Here is an 11,524-nt window from a genome sequence, read left to right as displayed (position 1 = left end):
ACTCAACCAAAACAACTGGAGCTCACCTGAATAAAAACAATATCAGGTCCTCTAAACAGCAGCCTACAAAACCTTGCAGTCAAAGGAAGCATCCGCAGATGCAAACACATCCACTTTGTAGAACTTTGTGAAAGTGTGCACCGACGACCAGGTGGACGCCTTGCAAATCTGTGTCACTGATGCCTGATGATGGAAGGCCCAGGAGGCACTGAGCGCCCGAGTAGAGTACTGCCTTGACAGGGAAAGGAGGAACCTGACCCCTGATGGAATAGGCCTGGATCAATGTCTGTCCGATTCATCTGGAAATGTTCGCAGAGGATGCAGACAACCCTTTCCGATGCCCATCTGTAAGCACAAATAGGGAGTCTGGCTTCCTCCCTGGCTGCCAGGTACACCCTAATTGCCTGGACCACATCCAAGGCATGCAAGGCAATTTTCTTCAGATGTTTTTGTCTGGGACACAGGGAAGGCAACACAATGTCTTCATTCAACTGAAAATCATAAAACCTTTGGAAGGAACAACTGACAGGGATGAAGAACCACCTTATCTCTGTGAACCACCAAATAAGTTGAGCGACAGGATAAACACCGCCAACTCCGACACCCTGTTCGCAGAGGTGATAGCCACCTAGAAGGCCACCTTCTGGGACAGCGTAAGCAGGGGAATCTCCCAAAGATTCTCAAAAAGGAGGCTTCTGGAGGACAGAGCACCAAATTGACCAAGGAGTTTGTGGCCAAGGGCCGTTGAAAGAAGCCCGCTAAGGTCGACACCTGACCCTTGATAGTACTCAAGGCCAGTTTCTGCTCAACCCTCTGTTGAAGGAAGGTTAAGATCCGAGTGAACAAGAAAGAGCAAGGATGAACCCCAAGAGATACAGAGAAGATGATTTCCTCACTTTTAACAGCGTTGGAATCACTGACGCAGACACCTCTAGTCATCAGCACCTGGCGTTCAACAGCCAAGCCGTCAAAGCCAGTGACTGTAAAGCAGGATGGAAGATTGGTCCTTGGGACAGCAGATCCTCCCTGAGAAAGAAGCTTCCAAGGAACGTCGTCGACCAGCTGCACCGGATCGACATACCAAGCCTGGCGAGGCCAGTCCGGAGCCACTAAGATGACCGGATTCCCTTCTGCCTCGATCCTGCGTAGCAGTCCTGCCAGAAGCTTGAGAGGAGGGAAGGCGTAAATCAAACGACCAGCACGTCTGTGGCGTCCGCCAGAGGATCCTGTGACTGAGCCACAAACCTCTGCACCTTTCTGTTGAGCCGAGACACCAACAGATCCACCTCGGGATGCCCCGCCGGAGACACAGCTGATGAAACACCTCCAGATGAAGGGACCACTCCCCTTGGTAATGCGCCTGCCAGTTTTCCACCACAGGAATGTGTACAGCAGAGAGGGCTGGAACAGACCGTTCTGCCTACATTAGAATATCGGCTACCTCTAGAGTTGCCAGGACACTTCTTGTGCCCCCCTGGTGATTGACATAAGCCACGGCTGTGCCATTGTCTGATTGAATGGGCACTGAACATCCCTGAAGACAGTCTGATCGCTCAAAGTTCCAAGACATTGATCGGTAGTCTGGATTCTTCCAATGTCCAGATCCCCAGAGCAGAATTTTTTCAGAGGATGCCTCCACAGCCAGACAGGCTGGCATCCGTGGTGACCACTGTCCAATACAAGGGGAGGAAGGATTTGTCCAGCCGAAGCGCCTCCGAGAACGAAGCCACCATTATCAGGGACTCCTTTGTTCTCCGGCGCTCCCTTTGCAAAGGACCTCATATGGAACTGTGCTAACAGAACCGCCTCAAAAGGTAGACACCATCAGGCCCAGCACCTGCATGCAAGTCCGGAGGGATGATCATCTGCTTGACAGCAAGAGACTAATTGCAGCCTGCAATTTCTGCAGTTTGTCCAGAGGAAGGAGCACTCTGGCTAAGGCCAAATCCAGAGCCAGCCCCAGATAGTCCAGCTTTGTGGGCGGAACCAGAGCAGACTTCTGAAAATTCTGAATCCAGCTGAACTCACTCAGAGTTCATATCATGATTTCCAGATTTTCCACTAGAGCAGTAGGGAACTCCGCTCACAGAAGGCGGTCGTGCAAGTAGCCAAGTACCACAGTCCCCTGTTGGCATAACAATGCTAGCACCGAGTTGAGACCAAAGGGTAACACCACAAACTGATAATGCTCCACCCCTACGGCAAAGTGGAGGAAGTGCTGGTAACCAGCGCTTATTGGAATGTGAGGTAAGCATTCCTGACGTGGATAGAGGCTTGAAAACCCCCCTGACGTAGGGATGCCACCACAGTGCGAATGGACTCCATCCTTAACTTCTGCAACCGTATAAAGCAGTTCAGTGCCTGTAGATCCAGGATTGGATGCACCTTGCATTCCTTCCTGGGAACTGTAAACAGGTTTGAGTAGAAAACCTGAAAATGTTCCTAAGTCGTTCCGGAACCCCAGACAATCACCCCTTGAAGAAACAGGTCTTGTACCACCCCAAGCAGACCCTGTAAGCAGCCCGGGAACAGGCGCAAGTTGAAAGGAAAGAACCTTGCCGGGGGGACGAGAGCAAAACTCGATCTTGTAGCTGGACGGAATGACTGTGGACCCACTTTTCTTGTACCAGGGAAGCCCACGGGTCCAGGAAACCAGCGAAGACCTCCCACCACCCCCGATATGGGTGAGGGCGCACCTTCATGCAGAAGGAGCCTTGTCCACAGGTCTGGAGAAGCCCGCTTTCAGCTTGCCAGACCAGGTTTGTTTTGATCCTCCAGAGGAGGCCCTGAAAGGCTTCGAACCCATGTCAGTTGACCCTGAGGGATGAAAAAAAACGCAGGAGCCGAGGAGGGCCCACGTCTACGACAAGGGTCCTTGCCCTTAGTAGCCCGGGGAAGAAAGGTACTCTTTCCCCCTGTGAGACCTTTAATGATGTCATCCAGGGTAGCTCCAAACAGGTGATGTCCTTGAAAGGGGAGATCAGTCAAGGCTGTGCATTGAGCACACAGGCTACTGCAAAATACAAGGACAGGCCCAGGCAGGAGCCCCACCAGGTACTACTCCCCCTTACAGCTGATCGTCCAATCGCAGGCGGTGCACCCTTCCCCCATAGCGCCCTGCCCCCACCCCAGGAGGTGCACCAGCCCCAGGGAGGGTAGGATGGGGGACAGATGAAGAGGGGTGCCTGATGGGAGAGAGGAACCTGGGGGTCCGACCGTCCCAAGGAGGGGGCCCACATCCACCCCAAAACCCTCCAGGGGGAGAGGGGTTCAGCTACTCACCATACCAGGAACCAGACAAGCACCAGTCCATACCAAACCCCTCTATCTAAATGGGGGTGCTGTCAGCCAGAAGGAATGCTGCGACTCGGGCTGAGACCCGGCCGTATGCGATCTCACGAGGCATTAAACTCGCAGGCCAACCCCCATCCAGTGGGGCTATGTCGCGGCCGACCTAGCGTGGAGCTAAAGTTTGGGCTCGCTGGCCAGACTGGGGTGACCATTGGATCTAGATTATCCAGCCAATCGCCCAGTCCGGCAGTTGATTGTAGATTTCACAGGAAAAAACCTGGAGAAAAAATTGCCAGGACCAGATATCCCAGCAAGGAACTAGGTCTTTACTCCTGACTAAGCAGGAAAAAAAAAACACCTAGTACCTATTGCAGAGAGGGAGGATACCCCCTGGGACTTTCCATAATCATAGCCAGACTTTTTTTCTGTCTAGTGTCCTACTCCTGTAGGGGGCAGTATAATCCAATAGTTAAGAAGATCAGGAGCTGTGTCCGTCAATGAACAAAAGAAATCCTGTTCTCTCTTGTGCTCATTGACGGACACAGCTTCTTATTCTTGACCACTGGGATGTCCCAAAGCAGTGCCTCAATGAGGGGTAGGGAAACAAAAAAAAAATAAGAAACAATTTGAGCAAACACGCCAACCACCCAAACATCCCCTAAAGTGGCTCACAAAGAAGCGTAAACAGCCGCCTGCAAAATTTTTCACCCAAAAAAAAACACCTGAAGATGCAACACCTCAACAAGGAAAATTTAGTAGGAGAACGCACAGACCAGGAGCTGCCTCACAACCCTGATACATAGATGCCCGAAAGCACTAGCGCCCTCGTGGAGCATGTCCTAGCGGGCAAGGGAGGAACCCAACCTTGGGAGTGAACGTCTGAACAGGTGTCTATCAGAAAAAAATGTGTCAGGGAAGGTCAGGCCTTCCCCAGAGCCCAGCGGAACATAAAAGACACCTAGCCAACCAGCAGTAAGGCGCAGTAGACAAGGTCACATGAACCACACATATCACATCCAAAAGATGTGCAGCGCAAACTCCTTAGGATGCCATACATCGCCACAAGAAAGTCAGGGCAATATTCTCAGATAATTAATACCACCTGCCAGGCAGGAGAGACAAAAAAAAAGGAATCACCCTATCCCTGTGAAAAAACAAACAGGGAGATGAAAAAGCCAAATTAGACGCGCCCCGCAGCAGCAAAAATACTCAAAAGGGCAACCCTCTGAGAAAGAGGAGTCGGGTTATCCTCCATGCTCTCCAAGGGAAGGCTTTAGAGAACCAAAACCCCAACTCAAACCCAATAAGGGTCACAGAGAGAACACGGGGAATGTCAACGACAAACCCCTAGAATATCACCCAGGGCGGTCTAGACCCTGGAGAGGTGATCCTTCTGAAGAGGCAACTGCCAGGGAACATTGAAGACCAGCCGTACCATGTAAGCGTACTACTGACCAGTCTGGAGCCCCCTCCAAAAGGACCGGAAGCCGTACAGTTGCCGTGCCATGAACCCTACAAACAAGAAAACAGCGCATCCGATGCATCCACCCAGGGTACCCTTAGTCTCCCTCAATCGTTACACCTCCTTGTAAGGCAGGAGATGAGGAAAACCCCTCCAGGGATTCTCCACTGTAGGCAAATCTGCTGAAAAACAAAACTGTCTTGTTACAGAACTCCCTTCCCAAGCCAATTCTCAATTCTGGATATGTGCACGGCTGAGAAGGCTAGAAACGCGCTGCTCCCCCCCACCACAAAAGGACAATGTACGCGTCACTCTGGCTGAAGACCTAGGCCATAGTGGTGGTAGCATCTGATTGGACCCAGACAAGAAGGGTAAGAAAAAACACACGGGTCAACTTTAACTCTTGTGCCCGAAGACCGTGAAGATCAGGCTAACCAAGAGCTCTCCCTCCAGCTGGATAGGTTGGCTTTCCCTATTAATGACCGTCCATAGGAAGGGAACATAGTATGCCCCGGTTAGCAGAACAGCGAGCAGGAACCACCATAACAGGAAAGCCTTCGTCGATTGGTTCAGCAAAAACAGTAGTCTAAGGATATGCAGGGTCACCCTGTATGGCCACAATTACCCCTGCAGAATCCTCACATGGAACTGCACACAAGGCCACCCAGAAAGGTGGGTACCATAGGGACCAGAGTCCAAAAACAAGACTGCTGGGAGGACACCCACAGGACAAAACTAAAAGTAATCAGACTGCAATCCGAAAAATGTCTACCAGAAGAAACATGCTGGCATGCTCTGAGTCGAGAATCAGGTCCATCCAGTCCCAGTCAGAATGGTCCTCAGGATTTTCTGTAACCAGCTGAAGCCCTGCAGGGAACCTTAGGTCTCCTAAACTATCTGTCACCATGACCTAGAAGAGTGCTCGCTCAAGAAACCAGGCAAACCAATCCCAGCTGCCTCAGCAACACCAGGGCTGCAGCCAACACCTCAGAAAAAAAATGGGTGCAACAAAGCAGGTCAAGGTAAAATGCCACAATAGATGGGATGCGTCCCTCACTGCAGATCGCAGGAAACACACGTTCCTCGTCCATAGGAACGTACAGGTAAGCATCCTGGATGTCTATGGGTGCGAGGAAAGAACTCCCGAGAAGACATGGATGGATTCCAGCTTGACCCACAGCTTGGCCCCTGGTCCCTGAGGAGGGACTGAACAGAAAGGAGGAACCCTTGGAACTTGTGCCAGCTTGACTACAGGGACAAATACCTCCTATCGTGGCAGATTTAGTACCAGGCACATAGAGGAAATGGAAATTGGGAGGGAAGGAACTGCTCAAGTGGATAAGGAGACGCTTACTGCAGCCGGATGTAAGCCATACATAGACCCACATGTTGGGAACAAGGGGGGTTCCACGGTCTGAAAAAACAGCAAGGCAAACCCCTACCCAGAGAGTGGGTGGAACCACCTCAGTGCTAAATAGGACTTATCCGTGAGAATCGTGGAATCGTTGGGTCGGGGGGGGGGGGGCCTTGAAGAGGTAAGCGCTCTTTAGGCAGCAATTAGAAGCGACCATGGCCTGACTGACGCAGTACATGGCCCATACTGTGGATCTTAAGACCTTAAAACCAACAACCGTGACATGACACCTAGCAAACCAAGGCAGGTACTAGCCAACCATAGCTGTGAACTAGAAGGGAGATCTGCCACACGCGGTAGCCAGTTGAAGCCAACCTGCAAAAGGAGGCTGACAGAGGCACTGCAAAGGAAGCCCCTGTCTGAGGTCCCTGCAAAGGAAGCCACCGTCGGAGGGCCGTTGTCTGAGACCCTGTAAAGAAGGCTGCCGAACAAGGCCCCATACAGTACGGTCCCCAGATAGGGAACGTATCAGATATTAAACTGATGAGTACAGACGCTACACTCGATCTTCAAAAAGGCCTTGTCCGAGACCCCATAAGGAAGGCTGCTGGCTGAGGCCCCGCAAAAGGAAGCTGCCAACTTGGGCCCTGCAAAGCGAGCCACTGGCTGAGGCCCAGCAGGGAGGCCGATGTCTGAGGCCCCGCAAAGAATGCTGCAGGCCGAGGCCCCGCAAAGAAGGCTGCAGGCCGAGGCCCCGCAAAGAAGGCTGCAGGCCGAGGCCCCGAAAAAGGAACCTGCCAATTGAGGCTCCACAAAGGAGGCTGCTGTATGAGACCCCGCAAAGTGAGCCGCTAGCTGAAACCCCACAAGGGAAGTCCGACATATCCTGCAACACAGGCTATTTAAGATCCCACAATGGAGACCCCAACTGTGGTACCCAAAGGAGGTCGCTGACTGAAACCCTGCAAAAGGAGCCGCAGACTGAGGTCCTGCAAAAGGAGCTGCTGACTGAGACCCCACAAAAGGAACCCTCAACTGAGGCCTTGCAAAGGAAACCGCCGACTAAAGCCCTGCAAGGAAAGTTCTGGCTGAGGCCCCGCAAAGAGCCGTCAGCCGATGCCCCTCAAAGAGAGCCGCCGGCTGAGGCCCCGCAAAGAAAGCCGCCGGCTGAGGCCCCGCAAAAGGAAGCTCACCATCCGAGGCCCCGCAAAAGGAAGCCCACCATCCGAAGCGTCACAAAGGGAGCCCACCATCCCAGGCCCAGCAAAGTGAGGACACAGTCTGAGACCCCTCTAAAGAGAACCGCCGGCCGAGACCCTTAAGGCTCCGAGGACCTGCAAGGAGCCCACTGTCTGAGGAGTCCAAAAAGGAGCCCACATCTGAGGGTTCTGCAAAGCACCCCACCATCTGAGACCCCTCCAAAGGGTACCACTGGCGAAGGCTCTCAGGTCCAGCACTGGCCCCAAAAAGATGGCTGCGCGCTGGGGAGCCACAAACCGAAAAGTGGCTACCCGCCTTGACCTCCACAGTACAGCAGGAAGGAAGGCAAGGGCCCGCCAGTGGCGCCTCTGGCCGCCCCACCACTAGGAGCAGGTAGCCCCGCCGGTAGGCTGCAAAGCAACGGCCTAAAGTTGCGGGCACTGCCGTACCGCTAGTAGGCCACAAAAGCCATCCGCAACATCAAGTACAGTGGGGGGGCCCAGTAACGCGGACCCGCCCATAAATTGGGATCCCCCAGTCCATTAACTATCCCCTTGTAACTCAGGGGGCTCAGCAACACCCCACCTCAATATGCCCCAAACACCTTGGGGGGGGGGGTAGAGGGAGAACAAGCCCCAGTGGGGGTTTAGGGAGAATAACCCCGTAGGGACCGACCACCCCAGGTAGTACCCATGCCGCACACTGCGTCCAAGGAAGGAAGGGAGGGGCATCTACTTACCGATCCAGTGGTGCGAGCGGGCAACACTCCTATCCACCGAAGTGATGGGGCTGTCAGCCAGGATAACACTAAGGGTGCCTGGTCATATGTATTCCCGCAAGCCGTTTACCTCGCTGGCCGCCCCAGTCCAGGATGGGGCATCTCGCGGCCAACCCAGCGCGTAGCTAAAGGTCTGTGCATGCTTGCTGGCCAGCTAAAGGTCTGTGCATGCTTGCTGGCCAGACCGGGGTAACCTCCTGGAATTAGATTATCCAGCCCCTCACCCAGCCTGGCTGTTGCTAGAAGATCTCTGCAGGAAACATTTACAAGAAAATAGAAAAAAAAAAAGGTAAAAAAGGTAATGAAACTTCAAGTCCCAGCAGGGAGCCAGGTCCTTACTCCTCACTAGGCAGAAGAAATAAAAATGAGCTGCTTATGGCAGAGAGAAGGTTGACTATCAGCTAGGACTGCCCAAAGGCTATGCAGAGTTCTTTTTTCTGCCTAGTGTCCTACTCCTGTAGGTGGCAATAAAACCCAATTGTCGAGAAAAGGGAAGCTGTGTCCGTCAATGAACGGAAGAGGAAAAAAAAAAGTTTTGGATGCAGTTCTCCTTTAAAACAATATCTTTATACTACATTTCCAACAAGTACTTAGCAAATTACCTGTTTGACCTGAGTAACTGCACGGATCACAATAATATTGCTGTCTATTGTTATTGGTAACAGCACAGAAGGCAATGGGGCTTGTGATGTGCGCACAGCTCCAGCCAGAACATTTTTGTCCTTTACATTTTGGGCAAAGCAAGAATGGTTTAGAATCAGTCAGGTTATTATTGCTGTTTCTGTAACAATTAATGTGTTCCCATATTTCCTGTGTGACCACTGAGATAGGTAGTAAAATCGGTCTAACAGGTTCACAGACTAATCAAATAAGGGGTTCCTGCTGCACATTTTTTTAGCTAGGTAACAAAGGATGGTATCCACTAGGTAGCCATTTGCGGTCTGAGGTTGATATTGCTGAACATCAACCAATATGAGAGCACATACTTTTTAGGAGGTGAAAAAGAACCATGATCATGCATGTCCTTACCAAGTCCTAGGTGTAATCCTAAATTCAAGTGCCATTACACTTGCTTTGTTGAGTAATGCCATCATGCAGGCCAACTATAGTAGTATGTAATGTATATGTGGAGCATAGCTAAACGAATGTGTGAAAAGTCTACCCATCACTTAGATACAGTTATATAAATCAACTGGCTGCATACTCGTTCCAGGTAATAACCTACTAAGTACTGAAGATATGATAAGAAAACCATCTCTCTATGGTGTGCAACTTAAAGTGTTACTAAACCCAGGACCCTGCATTTACTATGTCTGGTCTCCCACAGTACAAAGAACAATTTTAGTAAATATAAATGGCTAAATACCTTTTCTGATTAGCAATATATAGCAGTCTTGTGACTTCTATCAGTGTCCGGCCGAGCACTGGTTAAAGAATGCTTGTAGGAGGAGTTTTTATTCTCCTCTGACTTTATGAGGCTGCATGACTCCTAACCTGCTGTCTGAGCATTGCTGATTGGCCCTGTGCTGATCACATGCACCCTCCCACAAAAAAAAAAAAAAAAAAAAAAAAACACCCCTCTAGCAATACACACCAAACTGAGCATGTGTAGAGTGCCCCCATTTGGTTCCACAGTATAAGAAGCATGTTTTACTGCATATACAGACTGATTTTACTGCTGTGGGTTTAGCAACACTTTAAAAGAACTACAAATCTCTTGGCAGATAAATCGGTTCACGGTGAGTGTGTATATATTTATTTTTCAACCATTAATATACCGGTTTGCATTTTTAGTTCAACTTTAAAGGATGCAGAATAAACTGTTGCTACATAGCTATACAAAATGCATCTGCTTTTTTATTTAAAAGAATATAGGTGCCTGGGAGAATATAAAAAGGTTTGCATTAAGGCTATTTTAAACACACACCACTGTTGTTTTAAGGGAGCAAAGTGTTCATATTAAATAAATTACCACCACACATCTGTTTTATTAATATTTAAAGATTTTTTTTTTTTCTTTAAGGTAACACAAAAAATACATTTCCACACAATCTCCAACATCTTCCCTCGGGAATGAGAAGTGATATTGCACCAGGTTAGAGGGATCTTCCATACAGACCCCTCTATCTCCAAACAGCTTCCACAATGTATCTCTTTTAAAGGAAAGGGTTTCAGAAAATATTACTTAAAGGGTAAACAATCCTGAGGTGCCATACTACCGGCTCAAATTCACTGCCAGCGTTACCAGCAAGAGAGGACCAAACCTTCTTCAAAGCCATGTTTACTATTACATACAGCATCTTCAGGCATAGGTCGATTAATCATATGTAGTGCTTACATATAACTGAACTGTTATCACTCTTATCACTGCAACAAGGAGAGACAAAAAAAAAAGTATCTACAAATATTTATAAAAATATATATGCTTTATTTAATCTCTCTACTACCAAACTGACCCATCCACTCTATTCACGCTTCTGCATTTTGGGTGCTGTGTGTATTTTTTGGCATATTTTATATGCCCTACCAATATTCCCTATGGAACATATATTTATCTAGAAAGTACACCAAAGATGCAGCAAGCAAGACTTGGAACACACGACACAGCTCTGAATACAGCCTTAAGGCTGCAGTTTAGTAAGTAAAAGATATATAGAGGGGGTTTAAGCAAAAGGGCATAATGGGAAATTTTTTGTCTGTTTGCCACTTTTCAATAAATATAAATATACTCTATTAAAGAAAATCCAATGAAAAACCTAGGAAGAAAGCCTGAATGCAGTTTTGATTGGTTGAACTACTGATCTTTCGATTTTCAGCATTTCACTAAAATAAAACTGTAGTCATACAAGGAAAAAAACAAAACAAAAACCACACACATACTAGAAGCCAAATCACACGCATTAGAAGGGTAAGCACCAAAGGATACCTAAAAAATTCCTTCAGTTCTACTGGCTGGCCCTCCAAAGCACACTAAACCAATGCAAATATTAGCTTTAATAATTTAAAGCACACCTCTCCCACCTGCATCACACACTGCAATGCCATGGCCAAAGCAACCTATGAAGAGGCCAGTCGTTGGAACTTAGGATGTGGCAATAAAATGCCTTTGCTCCAACTTTAAGAAATTTGGCATCTGCACAGGCAATTCAGGGGGTTCTAGGGCACTGTGTAGGACCAGCCAGTGTGTACCAGACTGTGGTGCCTGCTCTTATACTCAACTGTTTTCTAGGTGTATATTATATATAGAATTTTGATCACAGATTTGTTAAAGAACATGCCAGGATTGAATCTGAAGATTTGTCACTGCTGTTTTGGAAAGCTTATGCTTTGGATTTCTCCTCCTTCATTTAGTACCTGGTTGGTTAATGATCTGGAACAAAAATGTGCACATCATGCGTTGTGTATATACGAGGATTTTTCAAAAAGTTTCTACACTTTT

This window comes from Pelophylax lessonae (assembly GCF_965119305.1).
Source record: "Pelophylax lessonae genome assembly, chromosome: 8".
Classification (NCBI taxonomy): Eukaryota; Metazoa; Chordata; class Amphibia; order Anura; family Ranidae; genus Pelophylax; species Pelophylax lessonae.
Note: the sequence above shows the minus strand (reverse complement) of the source record.